General features: G+C 40.9%; 1 protein-coding gene and 1 long non-coding RNA gene across 2 annotated transcripts in view; one reads left to right on the top strand and one right to left on the bottom strand.

Annotated features, from left to right (window-relative positions):
- cdh8 (cadherin 8) overlaps nt 1-27,251 on the bottom strand; it is a gene marked incomplete at both ends in the record, with an annotated part of 185,999 nt that overhangs the window by 97,557 nt on the left and 61,191 nt on the right.
- On the top strand, nt 6,775-15,578 carry LOC311224261. Its single transcript, XR_014619431.1, has 3 exons — nt 6,775-6,858; nt 7,183-7,240; nt 15,308-15,578. It is a non-coding gene; the product is annotated as an uncharacterized lncRNA (long non-coding RNA).

Here is a 27,251-nt window from a genome sequence, read left to right as displayed (position 1 = left end):
TAATTTGTTGAGCTGGGGACTATAAACAGATCCAGGGTGCACGGAAAGGGCTGTAGCGTATTTCTGTATGCCTAGCCCTGCCCCCAGACTTCAGAATGACCCAATCAAATGTGCCCTGTCATTGAAATGCAAATACCAGCATCTGCGTCATGTACCACGCCCCTAGACGTCCGCCCCCAGACGTTGCTACTCATCTCAGCTAGTTCATTCGCAGGTTGCGAATGAACTAGCTGGGTACCCAACTAGCTCATTCGCAAAGATGACCTAGCTAGCTGGGTACTAATGTGTCTTTGCGAATGAACTAGCTGGGTACCTAGCTAGTTCATTCGCAAGGATCATTTTGCGAATGAACTAGCTGTGTACCCAACTAGTTCATTCGCAAAGATGACCTAGCTAGCTGGGTACCCAGCTAGTTCATTCGCAAGGATCATTTTGCGAATGAGCTAGTTGGGTACCCAACTAGCTCATTCGCAAAGATGACCTAGCTAGCTGGGTACCTAGCTAGCTCATTCGCAAAGACAAATTTGCGAATGAGCTAGCTCACTACCTAGGTTGCAAATGTGTCAGCTAGCTGGGTACCCAGCTAGCTAGGTAGCACGTGTCTTAGCTAGTTAACTAGCCGGCTTTGTCCCATAGGCTTTACACCAAATTTTGCCTCAGCTAGTAGCTAGCTCATTCGCAAAATGGTCCTTGCGAATGAGCTAGCTGGGTACCCAGCTAGCTGACACATTAGCTAGCTGGGTACCCAGCTAGCTCATTCGCAAGGACCATTTTGCGAATGAACTAGCTGGGTACCCAACTAGTTCATTCGCAAAGATGACCTAGCTAGCTGGGTACCCAGCTAGTTCATTCGCAAGGATCATTTTGCGAATGAACTAGCTGGGTACCCAACTAGTTCATTCGCAAAGATGACCTATTCGCAAGGATCATTTTGCGAATGAGCTAGTTGGGTACCCAGCTAGTTCATTCGCAAAGATGACCTAGCTAGCTGGGTACCCAGCTAGTTCATTCGCAAGGATCATTTTGCGAATGAGCTAGTTGGGTACCCAGCTAGTTCATTCGCAACCTGCGAATGAACTAGTTGGGTACCCAGCTAGTTCATTCGCAACCTGCGAATGAACTAGCTGGGATGAGTAGCAACGTCTGGGGGCGGACGTCTAGGGGCGTGGTACATGACGTAGCTGCTGGTATTTGCATTTCAATGATAGGGCACATTTGATTGGGTCATTCTGAAGTCTGGGGGCAGGGCTAGGCATACAGAAATACGCTACAGCCCTTTCCATGCACCCTGGTTCTGTTTATAGTCCCCAGCTCAACAAATTATGTGTTTTAAAATATGTTGCGACCTTGGATTGTTGTTAAAAACGGAGGGATACTAGCTAAGGTGTGCGGGAGTTGGCGTATATAAGTTGATTGCTTTAAAACGGAGAGAAATGTCATATTTACGCTGTTTAAAACGGGCTGATGGACGAAAATCTTTGGTTTTAGCTAATATTATGCGTTTTAAAATATGTTGCGACCGTCGGATTGTTGTTAAAAACGCAGGGCTACTAGCTAAGGTGTGCGGGAGTTGGCGTATATAAGTTGATTGCTTTAAGAACGGAGAGAAATGTCATATTTACGCTGTTTAAAACGGGCTGATGGATGAAAATCTTTGATTTTAGCTAATATTATGCGTTTTAAAATATGTTGCGACCGTCGGATTGTTGTTAAAAACGCAGGGCTACTAGCTAAGGTGTGCGGGAGTTGGCGTATATAAGTTGATTGCTTTAAGAACGGAGAGAAATGTCGTATTTACGCTGTTTAAAACGGGCTGATGGATGAAAATCTTTGGTTTTAGCCTAACGTATGGGGTGGCGTTCAATTCGCGAGCGGGTAAGGGGCCTACGTAATGTTTAAAGAACAACATCTAAGGTTATGTGGAATTTACAAATCTAGATGTGAAGAAAGATTTTGAAAAGATGTTTTAATTTTCTTTTAAATTGGATAAGTTGCCGGTGAGGAATAGTTAAAGGACGTGGCGAGGAAAGATGACGTATATTCGCTTCCGGTTTGTGCGATGAGCTCTGGGTATCGTAGTTTTAGTGTTTAACGAAGACCACTACACTTCCGCGTTACATTGAAATCGGGGAGGAGATTGCGGGGGGAGCATATGAATGAATGTGGACGAGAGCCGTGATGTAAGTGGTTGCCGATACGGCTGTGGGGGTGCTAGAGACATGATCGAATAGACGTTTATGCGCCTCGCTCTCCTGAACACGGCGTGACCCATAACTAATCGATCAGAACTAAATCGGCAGAGAAAAAGCCCATTTTAAAGCACCTATTCCGCATGGACATGCGCAGAGTGCCCATGTATGCGCCTCGCTCTCCTGAACACGGCGTGACCCATAACTAATCGATCAGAACTAAATCGGCAGAGAAAAAGCCCATTTTAAAGCACCTATTCCGCATGGACATGCGCAGAGTGCCCATGGAGTCTGGACGACGCGAGATGACGCTCGAATGAATGTGGACTGTTCTATCAGAGGGGGGAGCTTCGGTGGCCAATGTCCTTTCAGCCGAACAGGATAATGAAAAAATGATCCCACTAAATGGCCAGACGCGTCTTATGGCGACATCTACAATTACCTCATTGAGTCTCCAGGTAGACTAATGTTTATATTTAAGTGCAGCGGTCTGTAGCCACTTACATGACCATCGAAGCTCCCCCCTCTGATGGAACAGTCCACATTCATTCATAATCCAATGTACAGTGTTGTTTGTACAGTTGTACAGTGTCCCCCACCCACCCCTCCTACCCAACCCCCCCCCCCCCACTCCTACCCAACATATTGTTTTCTGAATGATATTTACTATTATAGATGTTGCATTAAGTTTAAGTAGAATTAACAATTCCCCCCCAAAATCTATCTACTTTCTCTAAATATCTCTCATGTATCTCTGTACATGTCAAAATACTTCCCAAAGGTCAGTGAATACCATGATCACAACACCAGAGGGAGCTCCACAAATCATGTAAAACCCAGATTCGGCTCAAACAAGGGACTAAACACGTTTAGCAATTATGCCACATCAATGTGGAACGCCCTACCCAAAGCTGTAAAGGAATGTGAATCACTACCCACTTTCAATAACACTCTCAAAAAACACCTACGGGAGACTGCAATTCGAAACTGGCCCCTACAAATGTCCTAACCCAGTTGTACAATAAATGACCAAGTATGGCTTTGTCAGTATTCCAATGTACAGTGTACAATGTGTGCCCCCCCCCCACCTCCAATGTACAGCCCCCACCCAACCTCCTCCAATGTAGTTTCTACGTCAAATACACTCTTTTTCTGGACACTTTTGTATCACAAACAGTACTGTATTTGCAAATCTGATATGTCATAAATGTATAGATGTACTGTCTATCTGTATGTCATATATGTTATGATGAATTGAAAATGGGGAACCCTGATGTAAACAAGACGAAAGTCTTTCTCTGGTCTGCAACCCCTTAACAATTGTATGTATTGAGCTGTACTGTACTGTACCCATTCTGCAATCTGTTAATAAACTTTTCAATCAATCAATCAATCAATCAAGAGGCTCTATTGTTATGCCTTATTGCCCAACATTACAAAATTGATTATTCTTATTTATACTAACAATGACTAAATTCACACCATTCAAAAGTGTCATTATCACTGTTTTGTTTAGCTAGAATACCTGCACCACAATATAATTTGTGAATTATTAGCCCACTCACCCCCCACAGAGGTGATAAGAGGCATTGAGTTTCAAAAACACACAAATTATTCAAGAACATGCTTGTCAGAGGATGGTTTATTAATCCAGAAATTGTAAGAATTCTATTTACATGATCTATTATGCCAGTAATACTCTCAGTATTCATTCGGTGTACTCATGCATTCACAGGAATATTGTTAATTGTTCAATATATATATACAAAAAAAATTTAATTGTTTAATTTGGGTTAACCTTCTGTCGTGTGGCAGTGAAAGGGTTAAGTGGCACTTTGGTAATTCACATGTAAAATAGAGTGGTTATTTGTGCTTGACAGGTGAACGCCGAACGCTGCCTAGTCAAAGCAAGTCTGAAATAATGTGAAAAAGAGTTCCAGTAAAAGCATTGTAAAAAGTATTTTTTTTTTGCTGTTTAAAATATATTTTTTCTTGACGTTTCTTTTTATGAAGGAGAGCATGGCGCTGTAATATTATTTAAAGGCACTTAATGCCATTGTAAAATTAAGTGGGAGTGTTGTAATATTATTTAAAGGGACTTGAATGCCATTGTAAAATTAAGTGAGTGTTGTAATACAGTACTTTTACCTTACCACTAGATGGCACTATCAGTCACTCTCTTTTTTTTTTTTGCTGCTTAGGCACTCTTTCGAAGTTGGTTTTCGGTTAGAGTTTGTCTTAGAGCATGGCGATAGAACGCCATGATATTCTGTACCCGCAAAAAGCTAAAACAAAAGGCTGGCTGTCACAAAACAGTCACATCTAGAGACCTCAAAACCTACTCTAGCGAGGCCTTTAACCTTGAACTGGAGAGCCTGGACTGGTCAGATGAGCTCAATGGTACACTGGTTGAAGACACATGGCTTGGCTTCAAAACCAAATTCTCAACAATACTAAACAACATGGCCCCCCTAAGAACCACCAGGGTAAAAAATTGCGCTGAGCCGTGGATGCACACTGAAATACTGACCGTAAAAGTAAAAGTCAGTCAAAGCTTACCAAAAGCACAAGCAGTGAACTCCAAGCCCATGTGACTGAACTCAAACTAGAAAGAAACAGACTAAGAAATGACGTAAACTCCATGATAAAAACTGCAAAAAAAAATCATCAATGACAAAACTGAGGAAAACAAAAATAAACCACATGAACTTTTTAAATTACTCAATAATCAACTAGGCTGCAGTAAAAAACTTAAAATCAGGTTCTCAAACATAAACATAAAGACGGACAACACGCTCATCACAGACAAACTGGATGTAGCCAATTACTTAAACACTTTCTTCACAAACATAGCCACAACACTGATAAACAAACTACCCTCCCACTCAGGGCAGTATGGGGTAGAACACATAGTAGCATACTACAAGAACCTAGGCGTCCACAAAGACGATTTCAAACTGGAAATGGTAACTATACAGATGAGGTACTCAAAAAACTGAGCGCCCTCCAACCGAACAAGGCCACTGGCCATGACAACATCCCCTCCAAATTCCTCAGAGACTCAGCAGCCGCCATCACCCCAGTCATCACACACATAATAAACCTCTCCATAAAACAGGGACACGTCCCCAAGGACTTCAAAATTGCGAGAGTAACACCCCTGCACAAAAAGGGCAGCAAATTAGACCCAGGCAACTACCGCCCTGTTTCTATCCTTACATCCATCTCGAAAGTCATGGAAAAAATAGTATACGAACAGGTCGAAAAGTACCTCGCGGATAAAAATCTAATCTACGAATTCCAATCTGGCTTCAGAACATCCCACTCCACTGACACATGCCTTCTCTATTTGAACGACCACATCAAGCAAGAGGTGGACGCGGGCAAATACTGCGGCATGGTCATGCTGGACCTACAAAAGGCCTTCGACACTGTCAATCACACCATTCTGATTGACAAGCTAAAAGCAATTGGTTTTGATAGTCTATCAGTGAGCTGGATGCAATCCTACCTGGAGGGGAGAGAGCAGATGGTGGAGGTAAACGGTACCCTACCCCCCCCCCCCCCCTCACAGTAAGCTGTGGTGTTCCACAAGGAAGCATACTAGGTCTGCTACTGTTCCTAATTTATGCAAATGACATGTCGTCAGCTTGTGACTGCAACTTGTTCCTTTTTGCGGACGACTCAGCCCTGCTGGTCTCTGACAAGAACAAGTTACAGGTTGAAAAAACCCTCAGCTCAGAACTAGGCAAAATCTGCATATGGCTTGCCGACAACAAACTATCATTACACATGGGCAAAACAGAGTCCATTCTCTTCGGTTCAAATAACAAACTCAGCAAGACCGACGGCTTCTCAGTTACAGTGAAAATGGATTGAAAATGGGGGACCCTGATGTAAACAAGACGAAAGTCTTTCTCTGGTCTGCATCCCCTTAACAATTGTGTGTATTGAGCTGTACTGTATTGTACCCATTCTACAATCTGTTAATAAAGTTTTCAATCAATCAATCAATCAAAGCCACAAGCCCTCCCACCCACCCACCCCCTCCTAATGTACAGTCCCCTCCCCATCATATATACTCTGTCAGGATCTAGGGGTAACAGTACTGTATATTTGAATACCGTTTATGTCACAAATGTATCAGTACTAAATACCTATATGTCCCTATGCCATAAATGTCATGTATGTTGTGTATGTCATAAATGTCTATATGAATTGAAAATGGGGGACCCTGATGGAAACAAGACAAACGTCTTTCTCTGGTCTGCATCCCCTTAACAATTGTGTATTGAGCTGTACTGTACTGTACCCATTCTGCAATCTGTTAATAAAATGTTCAATCAATCAATCAAAGTTTGTAGTCACTTGAACTGTGAATTCTAAAAGACAGACACTTCTAAAAGCACCCCTCCCCCAAAGACTAATGAATTGCGTCACCTCCCCCTCCCCTAAATCCCATTTGTCCAATCACATTCTATCACCGCTCAACTGTATGCAGCTTAACAATTGTCTGTCTATCGTCATATTTTTGGCCACAAGTGGCGCTGTTGCGAGTTTGTGGTGGCGCTGTTACAACATTTAGGAAATAGGAGCAGAGAAGAAGATCCCGATTTACAGAGCTAAGATCAACAAGTTAACGTTAGCGCCGCGGTTTGAAACTTTGAAGGTGAGTGTGTAAACTAGTCAATACGATCTTAAACATGTCACAACAGCAGTCATAGTGTATATTTTCAACAATACGTTTGTTTACCAATAGGTTAAAGTGTTTTTGAGTTCGTGTTGGCTTGGCACTGTTTCAACATTTCGATTTAGGTGACTCGACTCAGTCTCGTGTTTTCTGCTACAGCTACAGCTTATCTATCATAATAACGTTACATGTATGGGAGTTTGCAAAGTTTAAATTGTATTAGCTGTTACATTAATACATTGTGTCCTCCTATCTATCTCAAATCTCACTGTCTATCTGCTATGCTTTTATCTTTTACTCAAGTTTATTTGAAATCGAAGACACTCTGACGTCACGAGACCGCCGCCATCTTGGTATGAGGGTAACAAACTGATTTCTACCATCAAATGTGTAAACTGTTAATATGTACCTCAGTTGCGTGTGGGTCAATGAACACACTTGGGTTTATCAAACCGTGGGTTTAGTCTAGATGGAAATAGGGGTCCACGCGCACCCCCCGGAAATGTTTATGCCACCTGATTTTTCTTAATCCTTAAAGTGTCTACTTTCAGAGTCTGCCAGGTGCCAAGCTGAAATAATGTCCGAAAGGCTCAATTTTTAACCCTTTATTGCACCTAACACAAAACCGAAACATTAAAATTTGATGTAGCAAGACTCAAGAGGCATAATCTTTGAAGTAAACAACATACAGAGACAAATGAATGCATTTTCCCATACAATTCTGACCCTAGGAATTCAATGGAATGGTTATTTTTTTGACATTTTACAACATTTTGACTATTTCTGGACAAAAACAGCAAACAAATGCAAGAAATGCGTGTCTAACCAACTACATTTTTATTTTTCAAACGCATAGTGAATATTTGTTGACAATCAGTTTTTTTTTTCAATCCTCCAACTGTTTATTTGGAAATTATATTGGGTACCAAGCTCAAATAATGTCCCAAAGGCTAGTTTTAACCCTTTATAGCACCTAACCCAAAAATCTAAAAATGAAAATATAATGTAGAAGAGTCATAACTTTTAAAGTAGACAACCAATACATTTACCTTTTCATGTCACTACCAACTTGCTGACCTAAACTACTCATCCTCATCGTCACTGAAGAGATCTTCTAATTCAATTTCTTCCATCTCCAGCTCTTCGTCCTCATGCTCGTACTCTCCATCCACTTTACCCACAGACAAAGTTATTGTTGGCGTTAGGCCTGCCGCGATAAGCAATAAATCGATTAATTGCCGCGATAATTAAAATGAATGCAATGATTTTGACGGGCGCGATTAATTGCTATTTGCGTGTTTGTTTTAATGAGGCGGACCCAGTGCCCCTTGTCAGTCACTGTCCGTGTTGGGAGGCGGGCCGCTGGCTTTACTACAGAGCACAGCACAGGGGCTCCGTGTGTCTATTCTACTAGCATTAACGTTACTCATACAAACAGAGTAAACACAGTTTTCAATCAATCAATCAATAACAACATTAACGAGACCCTTGTTGTGTCTATTCTGCTAACGCTAACGTTACCTCTCATTGTGTCTATTCTACAAGCGTTAACGTTAGCTAGGCTGTCTATGCTAACGTTAACGAGCATTAGGCTAACAAGCTGTAACGTTACCAGTCGCGTCTATTTGCTAACGTTAACATTAGGTAATAACCGGTTTAAAATGGATGGTGATTACCTCACGTTGTGTCTATTCTACTAGCATTAACGTTACTCATACAAACAATCAATAGCGAGTTATATTGATCACGCTATGTACGATAGCCATGCTAAAACGCTAGCACAACATTAGCACCTAACCTAACAACAAGCCTTAACAAGTCAGCGATCTTTTTGCGAGACTAAACTCTCCGCTCGGTGGCAAATTGTGTTGATGTCGGTTTTGTTTAATCAATAAATGAGGCAGAATACACAGTGACTGTATCCTTTGTTTATTGCACTTGTGCCTGCTGCAAACATAATGATTATGAAATCCTAGAGACGCGTCTCTATTCAGTGGGCTGCAGTGTTTCACGTGACTTTTCTGGTACCCAAAAAGTACCTGAAATAATCACAACAATACTTCCGGTCCGGTCGGTGGGCTTCAAAATAAAAGTCTTAAACACCGGAAAAGACGGAGCGGTGGGCTTCAAAATAAAAGTTTTGGGAAATAAATTTCTCCAAAAAAAAATTCTCTAACCGGTCGCAATAATGTCGCTTATCGCGATATTTTCGGGGGCAATTAATCGCCCAGCAAAATGTGTTATCGTGGCAGGCCTAGTTGGCGTAATCGGTCACCTTGTCAAGGGCTGCATGCTCTTCTGACTCTGCTCTCTGAGCCAGTACCTCAACAAGAGAAGGAGGGAGGATGGGTCCAATTGCCCAGACCGGTTCCAACACCTCCTCTTCTCCTGTCTTCTCCCAGCCCATGCCTGGATCATGTGGTTTTGGGCTCTTGATTATTGCCTTGTCTGCTCTCTTATAGAAGGCTCGCTGGACATGTGGAATGAGACGGACCTTGGCAGGCGTTCCAGGTCTACTTTTGACTTGGAGTCCAGGACTTTGTCAGCGCCGACCATCTTTCTCATCATTTTCACCCGTACTGTGTCAACTGATGTCATCCGTGCTTGGCCATACATAATGCATGTGAAGCTCTCCATCTCCTCTTGAAGCTCATCAGTGACCATCCAGTCTGCACCAAGCTGCCTGAAAGCTTTGTGGAGTTTACGAGTCTTTTCCAGCTTCTTCAGGGGATTCACCTTGCATTTGCCTTTAAAAGCGCTGATACAGTCCTCCCCAGTAAAGTCGTAGAATCCCAGCAGTGTGCTACAGTAGTCGGGGCCCAGTAATTCCTCAGCAGCAGGGGTAAAGTTGGCATTCTTGGGGAATTTGGGGCCAACTCTTTTGAATGCCAGCTCTGGCAGCGTCTCGGGAGGCGTGATCTTAAGGCTTCTCATCTTGGATGACCTGTCATAGAGAGGAAGGGTCCTTTTCTTGGTGCTCACATGGCTCTCCTTCACTTCTTGAATCATGATTCCCCCGGCGCTGTTTACCACATTTGAACCATGAACGTTGGTGGTGATTCTGTTCAGGTTGTCCCACTCGCTGTGAAAAACAGTGTTTCCCTCGCCAGTGGTGATTTCAGGGGTCATGTTGGTGGACATCTCATCAAAAGCATTGGCCATGGCTGTCTCAAGTTCCATACTGAAGTCGTATGTCTCCGAGTGTCCTAGTCGTGAAAGGATGGTTGTGAGCTGTAAAGAATAAGATAAACAAATGTTTTTTTGTATCAATATCAAATACCTGTATGAAGCATAGTTGAGCAATGACAATGTAGGACCTCATAAGCAATAAGTTAGTTGATCACTCACCTGTTTGCTTCGATAGAGGTGCCGAAGTGTGGCACACAGGAGGATGTGCTTTTGGAGTTTCACTTCACTTGCTGTTAGTTGCTGCTCGACACTAGGGCTGCACGATTTTGGGAAATAATCTAATTGCGATTTTTCGGACAGATATTGCGATTGCGATTATAATTTTTTTTAAGCAGCCCCACAGAGGTTTATTGTAAAATGCGGCTTGCATCTGGCCTACGCGGTGGGTCTGTTCGGGACACAGAGTCTGAACATTTTTCTTTTTACCTGGGAATCGATACCGGTACGGTACCCAACGGTACCTTTTTTTCCCTGTACTTTACTCTCCCTCTCTGAAGTAAACTTCACAACACACAATCTAAAACCCCTTACCTCCCTCTCCCAAACTGTTCCTACAACAATTTTTTTTATGTTGCATGATCATGTATATTTTGTATTATAATTTTTTTTGTGTTTAAATATCAACATTATCTGGCAATCCTCAGTAAATACTATCAAATGAGATATGAGACACGTGCACACACACACAGAAAAGGAGAATTGCTTAAATTATTTTAGAATACTTCAGCTAATGAAGTTAAATGTTTATCAACTATCCAGTTCGTTTTTATAGTGCAACGTTTTTCTACATTAATTGAACCAGTAGAGAGAGATGCCCCCACCCCCCCCCCACCCTTTCCTTACTCGGCTCAGATGTTTTCTCTGACTTGAGCAGGGTTAGCTAGGAACAGCTTTCTCAAGCTTCGCACCTTGGGCATGGAATGGGCTACAGGACCATTATCCACTTACACCCCAGTCTCTCTTGGTGAATTTAAATCTGTATTACATAACTTCCTACAAGAAGAATGTTGCTGCTTTCTGTAGTCGGGTCCCAACTGCAAAATTACTGTATTACCCTGTATTATACACTTTTACTATCATGTAGACTATTCTGCTTTGTTTTTGTGTTTACATGTGATGTATTGTATATTGTATACATGCACATTTATTATGTTCTTGTGTGATGTATCGCAAATTTTTATTGCTGTGTGATGTATTGCAAATGTTATTGCTGTCATCTTGGCCAGGTCTCCCTTGCAAAGGAGATCTTGTCTCTCAATGGGACTTCCTGGTTAAAATCTTATTTATTTAATTTTTTTTTAATTGCAGGCGATTTGATAATTGCATCATTACAAATTGCGATTTCGATAAAAAATCGATTAATCGTGCAGCCCTACTCGACACACATCTTGTGTAATCGAATAGACCAGCCTCTGCGTCTTCTCACACTTTTCTTCATCAAGTGTCCCAGTCACCACTGAGCTCAGAAATGGTACAAGATGCTCTGGGAGCAGTTCATCCATTTTCACAGCATCCAGCTTGTGTGCAGTTGGGGGCCATGGTAGCTCCTTTGACTCTTTGAATGCCTTTATAATGTGAGAATTGAGGGTGAGTGCTGCTTCTTGTAGTTAATCAGATGTTCCAAGTTTGTACGCACATTTAACTGCTTCATCTACAGTAATGCTTGAGCTGTATATAAGGTTCAACTCTAGAATATTCACTATGTGCTTTAAAAAATGAAAAGGTAGTTGGTCATACACACGTTTGGTCATTTCTTGCTGTTTTTGTCCAGAAATACAGTCAAAATGTTGTCAAATGTCAACAATAACCATCCCCTTGAATTCCTAGGATCAAAATTGTGTGGGAAAATGTATTTTCGCTCTGTAAGTCGTCTACCTCAAAAGTTATGCCTCTTCTACATTATATTTTCATTTTAAAAAATTTGGGTTAGGTGCTATAAAGGGTTCAAACTAGCCTTTGAGACATTATTTCAGCTTGGTACCCAATATAATCTCAAAATAAACACTTGGAGGATTGAAAAAAAAAATTATTGTCACCAAATATTCACTCTATGCGTATTGTATTGTATTTTTTGTCCAGAAATACAGTCAAAATGTTGTCATGTCAAAAATAACCATCCCATTGAATTCCTACGGTCAGAATTGTATGGACAAATGTATTAATTTGTCTCCATGTTGTTTACTTCAAAGGTTATGCCTCTTGCTACATCACATTTTAATGTTTCGGTTTTGGGTTAGGTGCAATAAAGGGTTAAAAATGGAGCCTTTCGGACATTATTTCAGCTTGGCACCTGGCAGATTCTGAAAGTAGACACTTTAAGGATTAAGAAAAATCAGGTGGCATAAAAAGTTCCGGGGGGTGCGCGTGGACCCCTATTTCCATCTAGACTAGTTTATTTAACATCTAGTTGTGACGTGACGACAAGAGCAGGTTCACAGTAGCGAGGCAGTTTGTAAGCAGTAGTACTACAGGTACGGTGGCTCGTAGTAGACGATAGTCAAACTGGATAATCATTTAGCCAATGATCTACAAAATGCATGCGTTGAGCTCCGTTTTTATTACATGGAATTATAAACAAAAGGTCAAGAGCAATGTGTTTGGTTAGCAGACATGTCCAAAAAAGGAGTAGAGGGAAGCTAAGCTTATTGATCCCTACCCCCTTACATTTATGTTTGTTCTTCCATTAATTTGACTAGATATAACATAATTTAGTATAGGGCTGGGCGATATGGAAAAAAATCATATCGCGATAACGATATGATAATTTTATTTTATTTCTCGATATCGATAATTATCGAATTGTTATAAGTATAAAAAAAAAAAAAAAAAATATTTTTTTTTAACAACAGATGTTTGTTTATTTTGCAGAAATTCTTTGTCATTGCCGCCATCTTCAGTGTTACATCCCCTCACACTCCAGTTCTCAGGCTGCAGCTGGTTTAAAAGCTAAAGTAAACCGGCTTCTCTGCTGGCTGTGGCTCCAGAGGAGTTGAACAGTTCTGGCTCTGCTAGTTTATTTTCGATCTTTTGGTGCTTTTTTGGTGGACAAACCACCGCACTGTGACTCGTGACTGGAGTCTAGTTCTGCTAGCACACATAGCCTACTGTGTACAGATGGTTTCAAAATGTATTTTAAATTAGAAAGCAAACAAAATAAATGGACAAGAGAGAAATAAATCTGAATTTGGTCAGTATTGTCATTTGGACAAGCAAAGCCATTACTTTAAGTTGCAGGCAAGAAAGACAAGTCTGTCCACTGTCTCTGGTTTTAAAACTGCCCTGTTGCAGGTAAAAAAGGAAAAAAAAGATTTTTCGATTTTTTTTTATTTCGATATTCGATATCGATTATTAAAATATATCGCGATATTTATCGTTATCGTTATATCGCCCAGCCCTAATTTAGTATATTACAATATAGAATATACTTTTACTTATACCGGTATTTAAAAGAGAAAAATCAAATAAAATTGATTCACTTGACAGCAGTGAATATAGTACAGCACTACATAACACAATATAACATAACTTTGTTTATCCTCATTACTCATTTCTGTATTTCTCTAATGTGTGTTTTTTTTAGCTGCTTTTTAAATTGTGCTACATGTTTACTCAGTTTGATGTATTCAGGTAAATTATTCCACAACTTCACTCCACACACCGATATGCACATGCTTTTCAGCGTAGTGTGTACCATTTGTTGTTTAAGATTCCCTCTCCCTCTTAAGTTATATTCTCCTTCCCTGTCTCTGAACCATTTTTGAATGTTGCCTGGGATTAGTTTGTATCTGGCTTTGTATACAATGAGGGCAGTTTTTAAATCCACTAGATCCATACATTTCAATGCTTGTAGCTTTATAAATAAGTTATTAGTGTGTTCATAATATCCTACATTGTTGATTATTCTTATTGCTTTTTTTGCATGGTGCATATTGGCTGTAGAGTGCTTTTGTAGGTATTACCCCACACCTCCGCACAGTAGCTCATATAGTCATATACCATAGGAAGAGTGTACAGTACAGTGTATACAGTGTTTTTTGGTTTAGAATGTGCCTTATCTTGCATAAAACACCAACACTCCGTGCCAATTTAGTCCTGACATATTTGATATGAGGTTTCCAGTTGAGTTTGTTCACAGTATCCATAATTTCATTTTTATCCGTTTTTCTCAAGAAGATGGTACTTGTGTTTCGTTATATAAAATAATTAGAAACACCTCCCCCTTGTGGCGGGGTTATCTCCTCTGCCAGTTTACATTAACAAAGAATCTGTTGAATCTTTCTGCCACCTCATTTTTCTTACTTACTGACTTTCCCTCATCTATAAATTAATCTGGAAAGCCAGAACTGTTGATTTATTTCTTAGAATTGAGTTTCGAACCTGTCCATCTCACAACTGATGTCTCTACAGGTGTGTGTGCGTGTCGTGGTGGCTTGGGGCGCAGCGACACGAGAAGGCCTGAGCTCAGTGTTTTGGGCACATGTAGTGATGCAAGATATATCGGCCGCTGATATAATATCGGCCGATATGGCCGTTTCTTTACACATCGGTATCGGTCCGATATCAAGATTGGGCCGATATAAAAAATTATTATTATTTTTTTTACATGTTTTGGCCTTAAAGGGGAGATGAAGCGTTAAACAATATGAGCCTAGTTTGTTTGTTGTGTACCTTGGGTAAGACATGGTCCTATAATCAAATGTGAAATCCTGCTTATTTGTCTGAAAACTCGTATTCAATTTAATATTTAATATATTTATTATTGTTGTGAGAGTAAGAATGCTTAAGTGCCTGTAGTAAACTGTGCCGTACTGTGTTTAAGCCAGAGCAGCAGACGGAGGACCTGTTGGTTCTGACCGAGTCCTGGTTCTGCCTGCTGTCCCACCAGCCCATAGACATGTTCCGGGGAAATCAGCACACAGCCTGAGCTGCACTGTGGGGCGATGAGCATATTCACTGAGTACTGAGCACAATGTTGCCACTGTCTCCTCCATAGACATATATAAAGACTAGATGACTCACTGGCCAAGTTAGTAGACAACATTGTCCTAATAAATTAAATGAGTCATATAAATCTTCAATCGCAGCAGGGACCTCAACAGGGGCCGCACCATTGTGCAGGGCTGGGGGTTTTCAGCACATTTTATTATCATAAAATGTGTTTCTTGATATGAAAATGTGCTTCTTGATATGAAAAGTATCTGACTGATGCACCTAAATTATGTATTTCTGTTTGTCTCAGGTGATGTGATTACTCAACAGTTTGGGGACTTTCTGTCTGTTGAAGCAAGAGATAACGGCTTCCTCGCCTACGGGAAGGCTGGGTCCTGGTCCTGGCCCAGCTCATCACAAAATCCAACACCCTCAGGAAGCGCCAGAGAAAAGATGGTGGAACTAAAAATGGTTGAAGCAGAATTGGAGAAGAGGGCCATAGAACTGCGATACATGCCCCCCACATGACATTATATACATTGGAGAGTATATACATTTGAGGGGGAAGAAACTGTACATTGGAGGAGGTGGGGGTTGAGTAGGTGGGGCGGGGGGGGGGTAACTGTTCATTGGAGGGGGTTGGGTTATAGTCCAGTCATTATAGGCCAGAATTAGGCTAAACCTAGGACAAATTGCAACATTAGCAAACTCAACTGATTTTGTATCATCAATATGTCTTTAGTGAGAGAAAAAAAGTCCCAAGGAATCCCATCATGGGAAATGTGTTTTTTTTCAATGTTTTGTTACCCCTATAGTCCAGTCATTATAGGCCAGAATTAGGCTAAACCTAGGACAAATTGCAACATTAGCAAACTCCCTCAATATGTCTTTAGTGAGAGAAAAAAAGTCCCAAGGAATCCCATCATGGGAAATGTGTTTTTTTTCAATGTACTTGATTGCTGGCAGGATCACTGACGACACTGTCTTTCAGAGATTGTGACGCGTTCAAATTTTGAGGTAGCTCAAAAGTAAAGATACCATTTGATTCTAGACAACCTCGGGTTTCCAATGAGACCAACCATGTCATGTTACCTCATTGGAAAGGGGGCTACATACCTAATTATTCAAAGTTAAGATGATTTTTTTTGGGGAGGGAAATATGGCCATCACCATTTTTCAAATGGTCCCTTGGCCTTCTACCTCAATATATGTTAATGAAATGGGTTACATGGGTACCTACAAGCCTCCCCTATACAGACATACCAAATTTATGTTAAGCCCATGTAGTTTTGTGCAAGAATCATGTAGTGTTTTGCATGCTGTACAAATATGTAGTTTCCGCCTATTATAAAAACCCCCATCTCCATGGACCTATCCCCACGGACATAAACCCTTGAGCCCCATCCTCGTGGACTGAGCTCCACAGAGCCTATCTACTAATATTCCAAGAAGAAAAAAATTTCTTTATCAAATGTTTTGATTAGTTCTAGCGTGTATGCTAATTGGTGCATATCAAATAAGATAATGTGTGATTTGCATGAGTAAACAGAATAATTCAATGAAGTTGTGATTGACTTTTTTTCTTGTCTTTGTGTGTGTAATCAGCTTGTGAGTTTTTATAGTGATATCTAAAAGTAAAATTTTCACCACTGTTATAATCGATATGAACATATATAGGTCGTTTTCAAAACTTTCCCATGATGGGATTCCTTGGGAGTTTTTTTCCCTCACTAAGGACATAATGAGGATACAAAATCAGTTGAGTTTGCTACTGTTGCAATTTGTCCTAGGTTTTTTCATATAATGACTGGACTATTAGGACATTTACAGAGGCCAGTTTCGAATTGCCGCCTCCAGTAGGTTCTCCTTGAGAGTGGTTTTGAAAGTGGGTAGTGATTCACATTCCTTTACAGCTGTGGGTAGGGCGTTCCACATTGATGTGGCATAATGTTTGTTTGTTATGTTTTAATAAACATCTTTGTACCATGTGTAAATTTTTTATTCAAATACAAAAGTCTGGTGCAAATTTCGCTTGAATACGCTCATTGGAAATACATTTACTGAACAAAATGTTGATGTGTTCAATAATTATTTCCCCCACTGTACACTGCTATCATACATAGTTATATGGGTTATATGCAGGTGTATAAGTAGGTATATAGAATTATTATGGTTATATATGCTGTAAATATAAATTAACTCTTGATTCCAGTCCAGTTCTGCTTGTGGAGCAGACCTCAATCACACTAATCTGTAAATTCAACTAAATTTATTTATTTAATAAACATTTATATGTAAACATGCCAGATTGTAGCTATAAACTCATTTCCATCTACAAACTTTAACACACTTGGGTGGTTACTGTATAAAGTAGTAAGTCACTGGATGGTAACCTGGTTACTGTATTATTAAAAACGGTAAGTCACTATGGTGAATATTAGGGATGTCCGATATTATCGGCCGATATCGGCAGTAAAATGTGATGTCGGAAAATATCGGTATCGGTAAATTTTTTTTTTTTTTTTTTTACATTTATTTAACCTTTATTTACCCAGGCAAGCAAGTAAGAACCAATTCTTATTTGATTTATTGTCAAAAGTATGCATGTTGGTTTAATTCAACAACAAGAGATATGTAATGTTAATTTTTACTTTTTTAATTATCATATTTTGCACAGATAATGCTTACATTTAGAAAGCCTTTTGAATGCATCCAGTGAAATTATTAATTACCTGAAATTATTCAGTTTTTTTGGGGGGAAACCCTGCATATATCGGTATCGGTTGATATCGGTATCGAAATTAAGAGTTGGACAATATCGGAATATCGGTATCGGTAAAAAAGCCAATATCGAGCATCCCTAGTGAATATAAAACGTTAAGTGGATGGTTACTGTATAAACGGTTTCCATCTAGTCCCTTTGCAGGTTGATGTGAACACAAAACATGCAAAGAACATGCAATACAAAGATAATAAACGTACATACTAATTGTGTAGTAGTTAGTTATTATTGTATTAATATTCTACAGTATCGGCAGATCGCTGCCATCTCAAATGAATCTTCTGTACATCCCTGCAAGAAAGCCATTGAGAATATATATAGTGTGTTATTTAATTTCTTTAATCCATATGTGTTGTCTGGAAGCACTTTGCCGTATTCTATTATAATATTTTTTTTGTTTGTGTTGTATGTTACATACGTCTGGTGGCAATCAATTTCCCCATTTGGTGATTAATAAAGTATATTCTCTCAAATCATTTTCAATTCTCCGTTTTCTATCAACAAATCTCGCATATCCTTGTCAGACAGATTGCCATACATTCTAACAACTTCAGCCATTTCTCTACTATACTACTGTAACGTTGAATCTTGAGACGCAACTATATTTGAACGGAACTGCAAACTTGAACCACGGCCGCTGTCCGCCCCGCCCCCAGACTTCAGAATGACCCAATCAAATGCGCTCTGTCATTGAAATGCAAATACCAGCATCTGCGTCATGTACCACGCCCCTAGACGTCCGCCCCCAGACGTTGCTACTCATCCCAGCTAGTTCATTCGCAGGTTGCGAATGAACTAGCTGGGTACCCAACTAGCTCATTCGCAAAATGATCCTTGCGAATGAACTAGCTGGGTACCCAGCTAGCTAGGTCATCTTTGCGAATGAACTAGTTGGGTACCCAGCTAGTTCATTTGCAAAATGATCCTTGCGAATGAACTAGCTGGGTACCCAGCTAGCTAGGTCATCTTTGCGAATGAACTAGTTGGGTACCCAGCTAGTTCATTCGCAAAATGATCCTTGCGAATGAACTAGTCATCTTTGCGAATGAACTAGTTGGGTACCCAGCTAGTTCATTCGCAAAATGATCCTTGCGAATGAACTAGCTGGGTACCCAGCTAGCTAGGTCATCTTTGCGAATGAACTAGTTGGGTACCCAGCTAGTTCATTCGCAAAATGGTCCTTGCGAATGAGCTAGCTGGGTACCCAGCTAGCTAATGTGTCAGCTAGCTGGGTACCCAGCTAGCTCATTCGCAAGGACCATTTTGCGAATGAGCTAGCTACTAGCTGAGGCAAAATTTGGTGTAAAGCCTATGGGACAAAGCCGGCTAGTTAACTAGCTAAGACACGTGCTACCTAGCTAGCTGGGTACCCAGCTAGCTGACACATTTGCAACCTAGGTAGTGAGCTAGCTCATTCGCAAATGTGTCTTTGCGAATGAGCTAGCTAGGTACCCAGCTAGCTAGGTCATCTTTGCGAATGAGCTAGTTGGGTACCCAACTAGCTCATTCGCAAAATGATCCTTGCGAATGAACTAGCTGGGTACCCAGCTAGCTAGGTCATCTTTGCGAATGAACTAGTTGGGTACCCAACTAGCTCATTCGCAAAATGATCCTTGCGAATGAACTAGCTGGGTACCCAGCTAGCTAGGTCATCTTTGCGAATGAACTAGTTGGGTACCCAGCTAGTTCATTCGCAAAATGATCCTTGCGAATGAACTAGCTAGGTACCCAGCTAGTTCATTCGCAAAGACACATTAGCTAGCTGGGTACCCAGCTAGCTAGGTCATCTTTGCGAATGAGCTAGTTGGGTACCCAGCTAGTTCATTCGCAACCTGCGAATGAACTAGTTGGGTACCCAGCTAGTTCATTCGCAACCTGCGAATGAACTAGCTGAGATGAGTAGCAACGTCTGGGGGCGGACGTCTAGGGGCGTGGTACATGACGCAGATGCTGGTATTTGCATTTCAATGACTTGATTGATTGATTGATTGATTGATTGATTGATTGATTGATTGATTGATTGATTGAAAAGTTTATTAACAGATTGCAGAATGGGTACAGTACAGTACAGCTCAATACATACAATTGTTAAGGGGATGCAGACCAGAGAAAGACTTTCGTCTTGTTTACATCAGGGTCCCCCATTTTCAATTCATCATAACATCATAACATCATAATAACATAACATCATAACATTCATTTAACGTTATGCAGTGTTTGTGAATGTTAAATGTGGGGAATGTTTGTGCTGCTGTGACACATTAAGCCTTGGCTCACCCTTGAGTTACCATATTGTGCTTCCTTTATGTTAATAAATATCATTTTTGTTTACAAACCTGGTCATTTTGAGTTACCATATTGTGCTTCCTTTATGTTAATAAATATCATTTTTGTTTACAAACCTGGTCATTTCTGTCAACCAATGAGCTGACAGAACCACCCTCCACCCCCAAACACCCTCTGCTCCGCCCCAAAACAGCCCTCCGGTCCACCCCCAAACACCCTCCGCCCCCAAACACCATCAGCTAGCTGGTTAACCAACTAGCTCATTCCCAAAATGGTCCTTGCGAATGAGCTAGCTAGCTACCCAGCTAGTTGATTCGCAAGGACAACTTAGCTAGCTGGGTACCCAGCTAGCTCATTCGCAAAGACATATCTGCAACCTAGGTAGTGAGCTAGCTCATTCGCGAATGTGTCTTTGTGATTGAACTAGCTGGGTACCCAGCTAGCTAGGTCATCTTTGCGAATGAGCTAGTTGGGTACCCAGCTAGTTCATTCGCAAAATTGTCCTTGTGAATGAGCTAGCTAGGTACCCAGCTAGCTAGAAAATGGGAATAAATGTTAAAACGGCTTGCCATAGTAGTAGTAGTAGTAGTAGTAGTAGTAGTTTATTCAGTCATCATCTCACACAATACAATATACACAATCATTTAACAATATTTGATTTTACAGTGACTGAAAAGGTACAGAATGAAGCATAATGCTAATACATGCCTGTCCTATATTCTTAACAAAATGGAGACTCCAAAACAGTATTCTAAAAGAAAATAGCAAAAAACAGTATTATTCACCTTTGTAGTTTTCAAAAATAGCTTTACAAACCATTTTCTTAAAAACCAAAAGTGAATTACTCATTCTTAACTTTATATCTTATATATATATATATATATATATATATATATATATATATATATATATATATATATATATATATATATATATATATATATATATATATATATATATATATATATATATATATATATATATATATATATATATATCTTTACTTCATATAACCCCAGTAATAGAAATACACATATTTTTAATCCCTTTCTTAGCTTTTTGAACAGTACATTTACAAATATCTCTCAAATCATATTTTCTTTCATGTATTGAAAAAAAACGTTGCACCCTTTGAAGACATGTTTTTGTCCTGTAACATGGGAGGGGAGACATGTTTTTGTCCTGTAACATGGGAGGGGAGGCATGTGTTTGTCCTGTAACATGGGAGGGGAGACATGTTTTTGTCCTGTAACATGGGACGGGAGACATGTTTTTGTCCTGTAACATGGGAGGGGAGACATGTTTTTGTCCTGTAACATGGGAGGGGAGACATGTTTTTGTCATGTAACATGGGAGGGGAGACATGTTTTTGTCATGTAACATGGGAGGGGAGACATGTTTTTGTCCTGTAACATGGGAGGGGAGACATGTTTTTGTCCTGTAACATGGGAGGTGAGACATGTTTTTGTCCTGTAACATGGGAGGGGAGACATGTTTTTGTCCTGTAACATGGGAGGCAAGACATGTTTTTGTCCTGTTACATGGGAGGGGAGACATGTTTTTGTCCTGTAACATGGGAGGGGAGACATGTTTTTGTCATGTAACATGGGAGGGGAGACATGTTTTTGTCCTGTAACATGGGAGGGGAGACATGTTTTTGTCCTGTAACATGGGAGGGGAGACATGTTTTTGTCCTGTAACATGGGAGGTGAGACATGTTACTAATACTAAGACGACTGTTCTTCCTGAGGAGGTCCTTTACTGTGTGCAATAGACTGATGCAGTTGCACTCAAGAAACTGAACACGCTGGTGAGGAAGGCTAGCCCTGTGGTGGAAGTCAAGCTGGTCAAACGAGAGGGGGTAGCAGAGAGGAGAAAGAGGAGGTAGAGCAGTCGTCTGGCAATCTGGAGGTTCCCGGTTCGATTCCCGCTCCTCCCGGGCAGCGTGTCGATGTGTCCTTGAGCAAGACACTTAACCCCTAATTGCTCCCGATGAGCAGGTTGGCACCTTGCGTGGTCGCCTCCGCCGTCGGTGTGTGAATGTGTGAGTGAATGGGTAAAATGTTAGTAACAGTAAAGCACTTTGGATAAAAGCTGCTATATAAAAAAGCAGCCATTTACCATTTACTAAGTGTGTCTGACACTTAACCACCAAAAGCTGCATGGACTATAAGTTAACGTATGCCGTATCTCATGCCAGTTAGGGTACCTTGAGCATACTGCACCTTGTGTATACTGTTTACTCATAGTATATACTCATATACAATTATGTATTACCTATATTTATTCTAAAGTAACCTTTAATCAGAGCAGCATAACTGGACCACATAGCACTTTAACATAACCTTTAATCAGATCAGCATAACTGGACCACATACCAATTTAACATAACCTTTCAACAGAGCAGCATAACTGGACCACATACCACTTTAACATAACCTTTAATCAGAGCAGCATAACTGGACCACATACCACTTTAACATAACCTTTAATCAGATCAGCATCACTGGACCACATATCACTTTAACACAACCTTTAATGAGAGCAACATAACTGGACCACATACCACTTTAACATAACCTTTAATCAGAGCAGGATAACTGGACCACATACCACTTTAACACAACCTTTAATCAGAAGCAGCATAACTGGACCACATACCACTTTAACATAACCTTTAATGAAAGCAGCATAACTGGACCACATACCACTTTAACATAACCTTTAATCAGAGCATGGACCACATACCACTTTAAAATAACATTTAATCAGAGCAGCATATCTGGACCACAACACTTTAAAAAGTATAATTTGAATGGAGGACTTTTACTTTACCAAAGTACTAATTTATCTGGGTATTTAGTTTAGTTTAGTTTAGTTTAGACTTTATTTGAACAGGGACAACCAGTGACGCAGGAAGGGGGGAGGGGGTGCTGAGGGTGCTGCAGCACCCCCACCTGTTGGCGGGGAGTTGTAACTGCAAGCAACGCCAAAAGATTTACTAAAAATCAATACAAAACTAAAATAATTTGAGTTAGTATTTTAGTGTAAGCAGTCTAAAACATGGTTGTTTTTTTAAATGGTTGAAATCCACTATTTAATGATATTTTCTGTGTATCTGACCTGACGCACAATTGCAGCACACAGACAGTCACACACACATCGCCTACTACGTGGTTAATGTTTCAGCACCACGGATAGCGATTGTTGTTGTGACACACACACACACACACACAATGCGGGACACGTAGGAGAGGGGGAAAAGTCTATACAGTCTCTCGACAAAAGCGTCGGTGACCGGGATGCTTAATGCGAAGGATACCGATGTTTGGCGTAATTGCATGCTTGAGCAGCGCTGTCCACTTTATTGTGACATGATCTCTCGCTGCGACTTCTCTCACCCGTGGCAACAGAACACAGAACTCATCGTAAAACACTGGTCCATGTCCAGTTTGCTGCTCGTGTTAAGAGCTTCAGCTGCTTCGCAAAGTTCTCGGAAGCTGAATTCTCTCTTGAGAGCATGAAATCTGTTGACAGTCTGGTCTACGGAGGAGACTGGGGCTGATGCATGCAGATTGGGAAACCCCTCGCGTCACAGCACACACATATGGACTCAAAATGTCTGTCAGTGTCATCTGAATCAGACGGATGAAGCAATGGTTTTATCCAGATTATTTTATTATTGCCACTTCCACTAAATGTGGTACATTGTTCTGTTGATGAGGGATGCAGGACAAACATTAAATTTTCGGGACTGTCCCGCAAAATGCGGGAAGGGTGGTCACCCTAACACACACACACGCACACAAAGTTCAGTTACTCATTACTCATAGTTTGTATACTATTTACATGTTCGAAATAAATATTTCAAATAAAGAAATTAATATTTTCGGATGGTTGCTATGTGTCTGTGTGTTCACTTCATTCTGTTACAACAGCAACCTCCACTGTGGTGTGCACCATGAAAGGGTTAAATGAATAAAAGAACTAACCCACAAAATACTGTAGAATGAGCAAACCCATATACACAACGTTAAGGGGAGGCGGACCAGAGCGAACTAGTCCCGCCTTCATTCAAAATATTCACAACAGCACACCAGCCCTAGCTTAGCCCATTTACCAAAAAAGGTAAACAAAGCCCCCCCCCCCGCACTACTCCCCCAGTAGACACTGATTGACCGTCAACATAAATGGTTGAGAGGAGAGAAAGCTGTAGCAAAGACAGACCTTCTCATAGCAGAGTGACAGAACGAAACAGTAGCCCCCTACACTACTACAGCCTAGCGTGAGGCGATGTGGGACCCAGATCAACATCCGCCTGCGCACAGACACGCAACATGTTTACCATGTCGGCTGGACCCATAGCCTCACTACCCGACGCCAATGTGGATAGGAACTAGCCAGCTGAGCCATAACCCGCCGTTAAGTCCCATCCTGCAGTAGTATAGCTCTACTGCTACACCGCCGAGCTCACGCATCGGCCCCAGATGGGGACACCGTTCCACAGACCCCGCCGGAACACAAAGGTAACGTACCTGGCTAGGCTACCTAGCCACGGCCTACCCTGCTGTCAACCCATTTACCCGTAAAAAAGGTAAATAGGACTCCAAAACCCCCACAACAGCTACCGACTGACCTTCATTGATGAACCGGGCAAGAGGAGGGAGAAGTGACAACATCTCACGGCGGAGACATTAGAACAGCGTAGCAGTTAGCATGTAGCAGTAGTGTTAGCATGTAGCATTAGCGTTAGCATGTAGCATAGCATTAGATGTTTAACAGCACGCCCAAGACCGTTTGGAAACCGTTCACTGCAGTGAAACGTTCACCAAACCATCCTGCCCCCGGCGCCAACACACAACATGGTTGTGTAACAAAACAAACCAGCATTACTAACACTAATACCCATGCCCTGAAGACACAGGGCCTACCTGGGTACAAGCTGGCCCGACAGCCAATCTTGCACAGCTGAACCTTGGTCTGCTGCCATCAGACGAGGAAACATCAACATAGGCCCGTCGTGTCGCTGAAAACATGCTTCGAAGATGCCAGGGGCCAGCAACCTCCGGTAAGCTTTCAACATTACACAATTCCTCCAATCTTTTTCATACTACAAGTTACATACGGTGCACGCAGCCGATACGATGGAACGAAAATAGAGGAAGGGTGTTTGGTGACCATGACCATGGTCTTATAGGCTACACCTCCATAGGGGCGGGGCCCGGTCAGGTATGGGTGCATTAAGTTGTTCGTGGTGGTGTACAGTAGGTACTAGGAGATAAGGGGTATCTCATTAGGCTAGAGCGGGACGCGATAGCCATACGATATATAACTACATTTTAAGACATGTTGCTATTCCAAAAGTGTGCGTTTCTGTAGAATGACTCAGCTATGTATGGCAGCCGTAGCACATATATTAGCAGACATGTACAAACATAAGCAGACATGTACAGACAATGTACAAACAATGATAAAACATATTAGGTATACACGGTCATACAGGCAAGCCACTCTACTTTGACTTATTAAGTAAAGAAACTGTGTACTTCTTCGACCACTGCACGTATCAATGGGAAGAGAATGATACAAAGCACTTCATTGTGTTTTTCCAGCAACATTACTTCAAAGCGAGTAAACAGCACATCAAAGGAAATCCAGCTCAAGGAGAGGACTCTTGTAACTACCATCGATCCATAAGTTCCATCTTCAAAAACAACAACTCTGGTTAAAAACATAAAATCCACATTCCACATACAGTCCTTTGTGAGCGATCTGTGGTGCTGAATTTCCCTCAGGATCAATAAAGTACTTCTATTATATTCTATTCAAGGAAAAGAAAATACTACTTTCCCCTAATCAATCCAAACGTTTCAGGCCTCGATAGCAGGCAAGTCTTTCAATTCAGTTCCTCTTCATTGTGAGGGCTGTGTGTGGGTCATGAGCAGATAATAGGGACTCTTAAAGTTATACGTCAAACGAATAACCACAAAACTGCTTACGCAGACGTTTTAGGAGAAGGGGAAAAATAAACAACACAAACAACCTTTACATGTGAAATCCTCAAAGTGAGTATTTAAAAAAATAAGTAAAGTCCAAAAAAAACAGGACAACACTCATTAAAGATGTATTGTAGAAAGAAGAAATAAGCGACAAAGGCAACTCCTAAAACCAGAGTTTATATTGAAAACATAAAACAATAAACCTCCACCAAGGGAGTTTATGTGCAAAGGACAGTTCCAAAAGAACAAAAGAAAACACTACCATAAAGGACTCAGCCTCTATAAAGTGTAAACTAAGCCAGTAGCCGAAAACAAGATGGCTACAAAATAAGGCTAAGTGCTGAATAGGGCAGCACTACACTTAAATATAATGAGCCTGACCAAACATATAGCCAGCACAAGGAAATTAATTAGCAGTTGACACTGCGACCTCCAAACTTAAATAGACTCAACATGGCCATAGGCACTGCACTGCATCAGGTGCAATCAAGCCCACACACCTGCCGACCCATGAGGCAATTAACCACAGGGAACAGGGATTGACGGCTATCCCTCACAGAGAGGTGAAATAAAGCAAAAATAGACAGCTGTCCCTCACAGAAAGGTGAAATAAGGCAAAAACCATGACACTTCATAACATAAGGAATGATGATTATGATGAATTGAAAATGGGGGACCCTGATATAAACAAGACGAAAGTCTTTCTCTGGTCTACGTACATCCCCTTAACAATTGTGTGTATTGAGCTATACTGTATTGTACCCATTCTGCAATCTGTTAATAACATTTTCAATCAATCAATCAATCAATCAATCAGGAACACGTCCAACATACATCGTGACTTTCTGTTTATACCTTTCTCTCGTAATATCATCTAAAGTTTCTAAACTATCACAGTGAGGGCTTTCCTCCATCTTATCTCGTCTGCTTTTCACTCCCTATCCACTATCTGAATTGTGCGCGCCATCGGAATCACGTGACTGAAAACAAGCTGGGGCAGCGGTGGCCTAAAGGTTAGAGAAGCGGGTTTGTCACATTTCTAAATATTATGAAAGTACAGAATGTACCCTTTCAAATGATGGGTCATTTGAAAATAGTTGAAGAAGATGTGTTTATTTTAATCTTGTTAAACCCAGTTTTGGGCAAGTTACTTTAAAAAAGTAACTAGTTACAGTTACTAGTTACTT

Source organism: Notolepis coatsorum (genome assembly GCF_963971535.1).
Source record: "Notolepis coatsorum genome assembly, chromosome: 2".
Lineage (NCBI taxonomy): Eukaryota > Metazoa > Chordata > Actinopteri > Aulopiformes > Paralepididae > Notolepis > Notolepis coatsorum.
The sequence above is the reverse complement of the archived record's forward strand: the minus strand, read 5'-3'. Positions and strand labels throughout refer to the sequence as shown.